Source organism: Gracilinanus agilis, chromosome X, assembly GCF_016433145.1.
Source record: "Gracilinanus agilis isolate LMUSP501 chromosome X, AgileGrace, whole genome shotgun sequence".
In the NCBI taxonomy this organism is placed as follows: domain Eukaryota; kingdom Metazoa; phylum Chordata; class Mammalia; order Didelphimorphia; family Didelphidae; genus Gracilinanus; species Gracilinanus agilis.
In genome coordinates, this window is record NC_058136.1 from 34,250,766 (window position 1) to 34,263,560 (window position 12,795).

Here is a 12,795-nt window from a genome sequence, read left to right on the forward strand (position 1 = left end):
ATATATATATATATATATATATATATATATATATATATACCTATCAGCCATTCAGAAGGTATCTAAAGTCATTTCTAAAGACACCTTATAAAATTACAATTTAAATTCTCAAGTCATTATGTTCTCCAGGATTGTATAAGCAATATGTGACCTCAATAGTTAAGATGACAAATCCAGGATACCTAAGACTTACAGGCTTTTTATAACTTTTTTTTAAACCCTTGTACTTCGGTGTATTGTCTCATAGGTGGAAGAGTGGTAAGGGTGGGCAATGGGGGTCAAGTGACCTGCCCAGGGTCACACAGCTGGGAAGTGGCTGAGGCCGGGTTTGAACCTAGGATCTCCTGTCTCTAGGCCTGACTCTCACTCCACTGAGCTACCTAGCTGCCCCCTTTTTTATAACTTAAAAAAAATTGTGTGTAAGATGTTCATGGGCTTTTTACAATGATATGTTGTTCAGTAAAATCATAGGGAAATTATAGAGGACCAGCTCTATATGGTAGGGGTCCTGAGTGGTGTTTTACGGCGTCGGATTGCTAAGACAGGAAAAAGAAACTGAGAACAGCCAAACCAGAAGTTAGCCCATGCTGATCCCACGCTATGGGATTTTTGACTTTATTTTATACTGGTTTCAAACAAAGAACACAAAGAAAGAATCACAGCTGAATTCTGGAAGCAGAAATAAATTTCATGGAGATGCTTACTAATTGCGTTCTGCCTTGATTTACAGATCTGCACCTGGTCAGATAGTCTGGACTAAATTGTCCAGCTCCAGTCCTTATCTAAGTAATATATTTTTTAAGTTTCAGGCTTCTCAATTATCAAGGAGAGAAATTGTCAAGGAGAGGAATTGTTAACTCAGTAGCTGCTGGTCTGGTTAAGAACTCAAAGCTTTCCAATAAGAATATTGAGAGAATGTGGGGATCTAAAAATGAGTCAAAAGAGGAGCCTCAGATTTTTACCTTAGATGGTCCATTCTATCTGCATCTGACATGCAGTGCAGAAAAATCATACACGCAGTTTTACTTGCCGATGATTTTGTAATGGGATCCAGATAAAACATCTATTACAGACTCTGTTTCTCTAAATGACTCCTAATAGCCTCTTGGAGGGGTCAAGTTGTTTTTGGATTAATCTACCTGCTGGTACCAGAGCTTTTCAGGGCTCAGGTGACCAGGACCAAACACAAAGACTGCCTCAGCCTGGATTGGTCACGTAGGGAATCCAGATAACAGGCCCTAAATTTGACCCTATTTCTCCAATTGGCTCTTTACATCTAAGGGCTTTCAACAGGAAATGGTACAGATAATCATATAACAGAATTTATATTAATTAGATTAATACGGATAAACTTAAAAAATTTAACACTTAATGAAATCAGCAAATACAATAATATAAGCAAATGACCAGTTACTAGCAGTGTAGTAAAAAATCCTTTTTACCAATACCAAACAGCCTTATTTACTATCTTGAGGGGAAAAGATGAAAATAATTAGCAAACAATAAACTTTCAGATCTCTTTTTAAGGTTATTTCTCTTCCCCTAGTATTTTCATCCATTCAGATTTCCTTTGTCAGAGCTTTGAATTTTGCCATAGTGAGGGAGAATTCTGCACTGATCATAGTGTGCATGGCCCTCATAATGGGTATGGGTAAACCAAAAAGCCAAAGGGGTGTGAGGAGATGAATTTCTCCCCTGAATTTTAAGATTAGTCAAGCTCTCAACTGCAAGGCATTCAATCAGCACAAAACCCCCCTGGAAAAGAATTTAGCAGATCCAAACTGCTACCAACTCAAACTGTCCTTTCAGATTTTCAAGCATGCTTAGAAACAACATTCTTCCTGAAGAGGCTGAATGGGGTTTGTTTAAAGAGTAAACAAAAAGAAGCAAAATTTCTAGAGGGAGAACACTAGGGTATTTGCATATGAAAGAACTGGCTTCTCTTGGTCAGAAGAAGGCCAAAAGACAAAATCCCAAAGACTTTTTCAAATCTACTGACTTGGTCACTCTTCCTTCAAAAGAAAAGGCAGAGGAGTCCCCTTCTTGTGGAAAAAAAAAATTCCTCAGTTGCAAGTCTCTCTCAGGCAGGAGTCCAGGATCAGCTTAAGACTTCAGTTTAAAAAATGGCTAGGGAAGGCTAAAAAAACCATGTGGGGTGGGGGAAGGGATTGGAGTTCTCACCCATCCATTGAAAAAAAGTGGCTAGGATTGGCAAGCTGCAGACTGGGCAGGGAGTGGTTTGGAATGCTGACTCAAGCATATGGGTGGGAAAAGACACCAACAGGGAAAGTAGGTGGGTCGAGTCATAATTGGCAGAGCTAGAATGAAAGCAGGTGAGCTGGAGTGGAGGAGAAGGAAAAAACCATAACAGTGTAGGGCAAGAATGGAAAACCCCAGCTCTCAGCACTTGGGCAAACTTACTAACACTACTAAAAATATATTTTAAAAAAGTTTTTGAAAATTCTATCCTGTCATGGTTAGTCATAATGTAAAGATTAAAATTAATATGCAAAATACTAAATATTATATTTATAAATATTTTATTAATAATAAACTAGCAAAAGAGTCTAACTAAAAGGTACTAAACAGCTCCCTCCCAGGAACCAAACAGAGAGAGGGATGAGTTGCAGCCAACTATAAAACAATAACATGACTACTCAAAAGTGGAGGTGCAGGAGAGATTAAAGGGAATTTTGGGAAAACTAAGGGACTTATGGGGGATGAAATCCAAGGCTCAAAATTCGCACTTTGGACTGTGTTTGCTGCATCTCAAAAGCGAAGAGTAAAAGATAGGGAAGCAGTGAGATTTTTCTGTGCATGTGATTTCCCAAGTTTAGTGGTAATTGAATTTGAAATGAGTGATTTTTCCTTAAACTCTATTCTAGGAAACAGGCATCTCAGCAGTTTGGGAGTAGAAGGCAAAATAGTGGCAAGCCACAAATATCATGAGTTAGCTGTTGAGGAGAAGAAACCATTAGGGTGAGATCCAAACAGAGAGGTAGCACAGTATGACAGAAATAGCGCCAGCTTCAGAATCAAAGGGCTTGGTTTGATTTATCTAGATCTGAAAGAGGAATATTTAGATATCCCACTAGTATGGTTTTACTAGTATGGTTTTTTCTTGAGATCTGCCAGTTTCTCCTTTATGAATCTGGTTGTTATGCCATTTGGTGCATACATATTGAGCAATGTTATTTCCTCATTGTCTATCAACAATCTAACAAACAAATATCACATGATTATCTCAATAGATGCTGAAAAAGCCTTTGACAAAATATAGCACCCATTCCTATTGAAAACCCTGGAAAGTATAGTAATAGAAGGACCTTTCCTAAAAATAATAAATAGCATATACCTAAAATCATCAACAAGCATCATATGCAATGGGGATAAATTAGAAGCCTTTCCAATAAGATCAGGAGTGAAACAAGGATGCCCATTATCTCCTCTATTATTTCACATAGTACTAGAAACACTAGCAGTAGCAATTAGAGAAGAAAAAGAAATTGAAGGCATCAAAATAGGCAATGAGGAGACTAAGCTATCACTGTTTGCAGATGATATGATGATCTACTTAAAAAATCCTAGAGAATCAACTAAGAAGCTTGTAGAAATAATCAACAACTTTAGCAAAGTTGCAGGATACAAAATAAATGCACATAAATCATCAGCATTTCTATATATTTCCAACCCATCACAGAAGCAAGAGGTAGAAAGAGAAACACCATTTAAAATCACCCTAGACAATATAAAATACTTAGGAATCTATCTACCAAAACAAACAAAGGAATTATATGAAAACAACTACAAAACACTTTCCAAATAGAATCAAAGGGCCTGGGTTCAGATCCTGCCACTTAAGCCTGTTTGACCTTTAGCAAGTCACTTCATGTCTCTGTGCCTCAGTTTCCTTCTCTTAAAAGTGAAGACTTCCTTCTACCTCTATATCTGTGCCTTTGAATCGAGGGGAACTTGATTGTTTATAAAAAGCTTGGCCAGTGTCAAGAGAAATGGCCTGGATGTTTGTTCTTTGATGAAGGGCCATAAGAGCCTTGTCTTCAAGGAGTTGAACATCTTTGCCTTGAGATTTCTCCACTGGAATGTTTGCTTTTCCCTCAGCTCCTAAACTCCCCTGGACTTTCCTGTTAGAACCACCCTGGACAATCTCCCACCCTGGAAGCATCCTGGGCCGGCACCCATCTCTGGGATGGCAACTCTGTGTCCTCCCCATAAACCAGCCTGTGTTCTTTGCTTCCCCTGAACAGGAACTCCTCATAACAAGCCAGCAATGATTGTGCATCTGGAACAAGGGGAAATGGCATGGAGCCCAGCTCTGCAGAGACCTTGGAAGAAAAAGAGAAGACGCCAAAGCCACAGCTTGGGTGAGTAAAGTGAGAGACAGGGAAAGAAGTCACAGGTTTAGTGGGATGGTGAGATGGCAAATAGCTGGACTGCCATGACTGGGGAGCTCTTGTGAGAAGCAGGCCTCTTGCACAGTGTGTGTGTGTCCATGGATCCTTTTGCCAAGCAGGGACATGGTTTCTGTGTCTTGTGTGATGGAACAGATTTGTGAATGTGAATTCCTAAGTGTTGACCTTCAATAGAGGATCAGGGTTTGGCGGGGAAAGTGTGGAGGGAGGAAGGGGGAGACTGTTCACATACCAGCTAAGACAGGAGAAACAGGATTATTAGAATGTGTGGGTAAACCCAGGGTGGGGCTAGCTATGGAAGAAGCAGGCCTTTCATTCTGTTTTTAGAAAGGTGAGAGAGAGGCTCCATCTGTCCTTCTGAAATGGAGACAGAAGTACTCTGCTGCTCTGGAAGAGCAACCCATCTACTTACTTAGAGGTCCTTGATGTCCCTTTTTTACTCACAAAGAGTCATGACCTTTGCCAGTTGGTCCTGTTTGAAATGAGGCACAACTTCTTCTGGTGTCCCAATTTGTGCCTGCCCCGGGTCCCCAAGGGTGTGCCCATGTCACCCCTCCATTTGACACTTCCCTGGAACTGGTTTGGCCTTTGGCCTTTCCCCTGAGGATGCTCCTCCTTCCCCTCAGCCCTCCTTGTGAGCCCTTTGTACAAGAAATGTCATCACTCAGTGCCTGGCCTGGCAGGACACCACTAGGTCCTCTCTACTGAGAAGAGGTACTACGTGAAGGGTATGAAATGGTTAAGTCACTTGCCCAGAGTCTCCCAGCCTTAGGAGCTGTGTTTCTGCTTAATATAAGCTGGGTTCTTGGCTAAGGTCTAAACAGAAGGCATAAGTGGTCCAGTTTGTAGGCCACGCGGGGCTGGGTTCAAACACTGCAGTTCACTTTTTCCCAATTCCCATAACTGAATAAACTTTTCTCCCAGGACAGAATTTGGACTAGCCCATGATTGAAAAGAAAGGAAAATGAGTTAGCTGCAGAACCGAGTCACAAGATGGAATCAGTGTGGTTCACTCAATTCCCACAATTAACCGCATGTCGCCAAATCTCAATTTTCTCACAATTTCCCGCCTTTTGATTTGGAGGAGTGCCCACTCCCCCATGGATCCCTTCTCTATAGTTCATATCAATCAGGCTCTTCCCTATATTCTTAATCAGTTAAATAAGAGGTAGGTGACAGATCAAACCACTTAGAGGGCTTACAAAGGACTAATTTTGAGAATGGTGACTCCAAGGTAACAATAGAATAATGATCATCAATATTAACTAACATCAGGTGTCCTTGTTTCTTTTATTAATTAATTAAGTTAGAATATTTTCCTGTGGTTACATAATTCAGCTCCTTTCCCTCCCTTCTTCCCACCCCCCTCTTGTAGCCAACAAGCAGTTCCACTGGGTTTTACATGTATCATTGATCAAGATCTATTTCCATATTATTAATGTTCTCAATAGAGTGATTGTTTAGAGTCAACATCCCCAATCATATCCCCATCAACCCATGTGATCAAGGAAATGTTTTTCTTCTGTGTTTCTGCTCCCACATTTCTTCCTCTAGATGTGGATAGTTTTCTTTCTCATAAGTCCCTCAGAATTGTCCTGGGTCATTGCATTTCTGCTAGTAGAGAAGTCCATTATGTTTGATTGAGGCACAGCCTATCTGTCTCTATCCATGTATAAGATTCTCCTGCTTCTGCTCCTTTCACGCTGCATCCATTCCTGTAGATTGTTCTAGTTCACATGGAATTCCTCCAGTTCATTATTCCTTTTAGCACAATAGTATTCCATCACCAACAGATACCACAATTTATTCAGCCATTCCCCAATCGAAGGGCAGCCTCTCATTTTCCAATATTTTGCCACCACAAAGAGGGCTACTATACATATTTTTGTACAAGTCTCTTTCTATATTATCTCTTTGGGGGTACAAACCTAGCAGTGCCTTCAAAATGGTTGGATCAACTCACAACTCCATCAGCAATGCATTAATGTCCCAATTTTGCCACATACCCCCCACCCAACATCTATCACTTTCCTTTGCTGTCATGTTAGCCAATCTGCTAGGTGTGAGGTGGTACCTCAGAGTTGTTTTGATTTGTATTTCTCTAACTATGAGAAATTTAGAGCACTTTTTCATGTGTTTATTGATAATTTTTTTTCTTTATCTGAAAATTGCCTATTTATGTCCCTTGCCCATTTATCACTTGGGGAACAGCTTGGTTTTTTTGTAGAATTGGTTTAGTTCCTTACAAATTTGAGTAATTAGACCTTTGTCAGAGGTCATCAAGTGTCCTTGTATCCTAATAATCCTCTCCCAGGGTCCATTTAGTCACCATGTTTTTCATCCCAGATGTCTCATCCCTTTACTTGGACATTCTGCAGCGGGATTCGCTTTAGGGAACAGCTCAGAAGGCTCTGCTTCAGTGGTTCCAAATCACTTCTAGAGGTTCCTAGATTCAAATCTGCCAGGAACAAAACTTCATACAATAATTTTACTTTCCATTTTTTCTTTTCTTTTTTTTAAACCCTTAACTTCTGTGTATTTGCTCCTTGGTGGAAGAGTGGTAAGGGTGGGCAATGGGGGTCAAGTGACTTGCCCAGGGTCACACTGCTGGGAAGTGTCTGAGGTTGGATTTGAACCTAGGACCTCCCATCTCTAGGCCTGACTCTCAATCCAGTGAGCTACCCAGCTGCCCCCAATTATTTCACTTTCTTTACAGTTATCAAGAGAATTGTAAATGTAAAATCCTTAATCCACTTTTGAAAAATTATCACTAAAATATTATCAGAGCCTGAATTTCCTTGCAAGATGCATTTGGAAGCCAATGATATACATAGTATAATTCTTTAAATAGTCTTATCTTGTTGTTTTCTCAAAATGTACTATTCCATTTAATTAGGCAAGTTTTAGATCCTTGTCTTATTCCCTTTATGGAAGGTGTCATTCCTCCATTATAATTTGACCAGAAATGTATAATAAAATTGTTTGATTTTTCCTACTACTCAGAGATTTTCCAGCATCAACCATTAATTAATAAATTCAATATTGTACTTAGCTTCTACTCTTTACCTACTTTGATTATAGGAATTTTCTATGAAAGGAAAAGAAGGGACAGAGTTATATCAATGTCTTAACAGATGTATTGAAAACTCCCTTATCTCTGTCTGAATCCAAGCATGAATAATATCTGACTCTCAATCATATAGGCACAAATTATCAAAAGCAAGGCTCAGATTAACCAGGTGGGAACAATTCCTGTTCAGAAAAGAAATAGTACAATGGGGAAACTGAGTGAAGAGGGTCCTACCTTAGGCCAAGCCAAGATCACCCTCCCAACTTCCCAGGCACAGCCATTTCTTAGATTGCAAAACATAAAGTTTTCTACTGTTGGTTTTGTGAAAATTCATACATCTTTGTAATTAAAACAAAAGAATAGTAAATTACAGTCGCAAGATTTTTTATCTCAAATAGCATCAATTCCTGGAGGACTTTCCAGTTCACATGGAATTCCTCCAGTTTATTATTCCTTTGTGCACAATAGTATTCCATCACCAGCATATACCACAGTTTGTTCAGCCATTCCCCAATTGAAGGACATACCCTCCTTTTCCAGTTTGTTGCCATCACAAAAAGCGCAGCTATAAATATTTTCGTACAAGTCTGTTTATCTATGATCTCTTTGGGGTGCAAACCCAATAATGGTATGGCTGGAGAATGGAGAGAAGAGGGAGGGTGCGGGAGAGGCTGTTAAGCTCAATAAACATTTTGTTCGGTACAGGGTTCATCCTAATATCCACACTAAGAAAGTGTCCTCAGCTTTCACCACAGTGAAAAGTAGTCCTTTTTTCTCAAAAAGACCACTTTCAAATGGAGGAAGATAAAAAAGAATTTCAACTCTAGCACCTTCATGTTTACAAAATGCTTGTCTATAACAATCCAAAGAGAAATGCTGCAAATATTATTATCTCCATTTTCCAAATGAGTAAAGTGAGGCAAATGACTGGTTCTTGGTAGCACAGAATTGGGACTTTGGATTGGAATTTGTCCATGGAGTTCTACTGCACCATATGTCTTCTCCTGTTTTTATTGTTCAATCTTTTTTCAGTGGTGTAACCTGATTTTGGGTTTTCTTGGGAAAGACACCGGAATGGTTTGCCATTTCCTTCTCCAGCTCATTTTATAGATGAGGAAACTGAGGCAAACATGGCTAAGGAACTCACCCAGGCTCACACAGCTTATGTCTTCTCACTGTGCAAAGCTGTTTTATTTATCACTCTCAGTGAGAAGGATTCTTCATTTTTTGCAGCAGTGTCTCCATTTCATCACTCCATCTCCATTTCATAGCATTCTGGTGTTAGGGTCCATTTTCCGTGAGCCCACCCAACAAACAGAGACCCACACTGCAATACACAAGGAAGTCTTTTTATTAAGCTGGTGCACCAGGGAAGGCTGTAAAGTACCGTCTGCCCCCTCCCCCCCCCTTCCCCGGGAACCACCAGCAGGATTCTTTTAAAGTAACTGGAATGGGGGAAGGGATAGGAGTTGGGATTTTGGTGGGCTTAATCAGTCTCCAGGACTTTCTTATCTCAACATTGTCCCATGTCTTTCTTATCTCCACATCCTCTCAGGAAAGTTCTTATCCAGACTATCAGTATATGGTAAACCATTTTGAAACCACCCTAGGTCCTGACCAGCCCTTTGGTCTAGATAAAGTTAATACTGGAAAACGTCCTTCTTCACTGGGTAGAGGACTGTCTTTGGAGTCCAGAGACCTAGGACCAAGGCCTGCCTCTAACACCGTGGACAAGTCACTTAATTTCTCAGTGTTCCAGTGTTAAGGCATGAATGCACTGGTGATCTATATGGTGGAGGCAGTTTCCCTCCCAGTGTTATCATAGTTCCAGACCAATGACTACCCTAACAAAAGGAATTAAACCCAAATTAACCTCACCTCTTCACCAAGGAGAAATCCTTTCCCTCAGATCTTTCACATTTATTTTTATTTTTAGCAATTTCATGTTTTTATTTCATAACTATCCATTTCATGCCAACATCTTTCAAGTAAATGTTCCCCCAAACCTCCAAAATTGTCATTGAATAAATGTACTTTAGCTCCCTTTTACCTGCAACTCTTTCAAATGAAGTTCTAGGGATTAGCCCTTGAGGTATTTTATACTCAGAAAAGATCAACATTTCTGAATGTTCTAAAAACTTTTAAAGTGATAATAGGAGTGGTGTTACCTTGAAATACCAGACAAATATATTGGCAAATACAACCATCCTTTGTAAATTAAGAGTTCAGACATACTATTTCCTTGAGTAGGCTGTATTTCAAAGAAACTCATCTAATACTTCTGCTATGTATAATAGAGGCACTTTTTCTCCAAGTTAGGCTGCAGAGAAAAAAAACCAAAAACCAAAAAACACACAGGCACATTGTACACCACTTTCACAGTAATAATAGCTAACATTTGTATTGTTTATTATGTTATATATCACTTACTATGTGCCAGGCGCCGTGTTAAGAATCTTACGATTATCTCATTTGATCCTTACCCAATCCTGGAAGGTAGGTACTATTATTGTCCCCATTTTTCATATGAGGAAAATGAGGTAAACAGAGGTTACATTACTTGCCAGCATCATACAGATACTGTCTGAAGCCAGATTTGAATTCAGGTCTTTCTGACTTTTAAGTCCAACACCCTCTCCACCACCTCAATTCTCTTATAAACCTTCTCTCCTCCTTCTCATCACCATTACTACCACTACATTATAAAGGAATTGTCTAGAGGTTTATTAAATTAATAATTATCTAGAAGTTTTATTAATTTATATATTTTCTGAGGATTTGAGAGCTGCTAGATTGCTCTTTTACTGCTTTAGACAATCTAAGACTTATTTATCCCGTTCTAAAGAAAATTAGGATATAAAACTTTGATAAAATTTAATTTAGATGAATTATTTTAAGTTATTTTTGGTTTTCTAACACATTGAATTCAGCTAGGTTTAAAAAACCTTCTTTAGTATAACAGAAGCAAAATCAGTTTTATAAAAAATGCAATATTCAATGAAAGTTTCTTCAGTCTCATCCTCAGACAATTCTGAACCTATTTCAAAGTATTTCAAAGCAAAAGTGTGAGAATGTGTTTAAGGACTCAGATGTCTCAACACTTTGTTATTTTTCAAAAGTAATTCAATAATGATATTTTCTAAAGTAGAAATATCCAAAATAGTATTACAGCTGAAACAAGATAAAATATGGTTTTCATTAAGTAACCTTCCAAGAGATTTTAAAATTATTAATGGCAATTCTAAGGATGACTTGCATTTTATTTAAGAAAAAAAGGTTCAAGAATTGCATTTTATTCAAGAAAAAAAATATGCCAGTTTTCACTGCAACACAGGAATTTGCCTCAGAACATTTTAATCCAGTGATCTATCGAAAAAATTTGCAGACAAAGCAAGTAGGAAAAATAGTTCTGTTTGCTGAAGTGACTTCAACCACAATGAATCTTCTGGATGGGTTATTGTTTCAGGTGCCATCAGACCTGGGTTTCATAGCAATTGCAGTCCAGCAAACATAAGGCAAAGGTCGTGATGGCAATGTCTGGCTTAGTCCTGTGGGTTGTTCTATTTCTACCTTACACATCTGCATCCCGTTGTATTGACTTACGAGGAAAGTGGCCCCATGATATCTACTACAGTGATCAGATGAAACTTGGTGGGGTTTTGGTCAACTCAACAATTGTGGGAACAACTTTTTACATACTTATTGGTTGTGGAGTTAGTGTGAATAACAGCAACCTTACTATATGCATCAATGACCTCATCATAGAATATAATAAGAAGCATAATAAAAACCTAAGTCTGTTCCCTGTGGATTATCTCATTGCAAGAACAGTAACTGGGCTGGAGAGACTAATATGCACATTTCAGGACAAAGGACCTAATGCAGTTCTTCCTCTATATTATAAATACTGGGTTCACAGTGGTCAGCAAGTCCATCTGGGAAGCAGTGAGGGCCCAGTGTTATGCATTGTTGGTGTTGATGATTCTGGCTTCCTTCAAGTTCATCAAGAAGGTGGACATGATGTGACTGTGCATCCAGATGGCAACTCTTTTGACATGCTGAGAAACCTCATCATCCCTAAAAATCTCTAGTCACGGGAGCCAGGGAAATGGCTGCCTTTTATGTCCCAACCTGATCACAATGATGCTGTTTTCCTCATCTAGTTGAAATTACTTTTAGACAGAAGGGCATAACATTCCTGTTTGATTTCTTGAGTCTTTCCTAAACCATCAATCATGAAGATGTGTTTGGGATTATGGGTGGTAGAGCTTTTTTTTCTTTCCTTAGTGACCTTTTTTTAATGCCTTTATGTTGTTCTTCTGGTTAATTATTTCTTTCTGCCTCCTTGAGAAGGGACACCAGCCTTGCACCTTTGGATTTAAATTGGTGTTTATTGACATATGTAGCTCCTACTTGGAAATAGTTTAGGGCGAATTCAGATGTGTTCATAATAGGAAGACTACACCATTACTCCCTGTAAGAAGAAAAAAAGCAACAATCTTTCAGTCTTGAGTCATTGCTCAGTGACTTATGAGGGATGGTAATATCTTTTCTGTTCAAGAAGATGTTTTACAAAGAGAGCATATGTTGGCAGTTGGTATTTTTATTTCTTTGTTGAAGGGAAGAAAGGGTAAAGTAAACATTTTTCTGAAGTGGTGCTCTTTTATTTATTTCATGACTTATTTGTCATATTTAAGTGGCTACAGAGATTTAACATGTGTGAATAGAATAGAGATTAAAGAGGTAGGGGGAAATCAGTAATATATAGTGAATTTACTTTGACAGTAAGAATACTAATTTTATGTATCAAAATTTACTATATATTCAGAAGAATTTTGTAAATTTTAAAGCTCAAGCCCAAATTCAAGATCCTTAAAGAATGAAATGGAGTATGCCAGTGTGTGAACCTAGCGTGGAGATACCAAGGAATGGATTATCTGACAATCATGTCTTCAACACATATGCACTAAATCAGGATTGGAACCTTCTAAGTCAATTTTAACTCCAGCTTTGAAATATGGAAAATTCCTTGGATCTTAATAAGATCTTTCACATTTAAAAGCTTTGCTATCTGAGGGTCATTCTGACCTGGTATCATCCTTTAGCAGAATCCAGTGAAGACTTGTACCTTCAAGAAGGGGGAAAATCACACAAAGAAAACAGTCCCTGATCCCCCTTATCTAAAAACTCTGAGTATAGACAATATTGTGGAAAGGAGTGATATATTGTAGGGAATAGCTATTATTTTCTTTTTGTCATTTCAGGTGATGGGGCAAAGCCTAAAACTAAAGACAG

General features: G+C 38.7%; 1 pseudogene; it reads left to right on the top strand.

Moving 5' to 3' along the window:
* Window positions 1-10,936: 10,936 nt before the first annotated feature.
* Window positions 10,937-11,591, top strand: LOC123253632 (annotated as a pseudogene).
* Window positions 11,592-12,795: the final 1,204 nt, after the last annotated feature.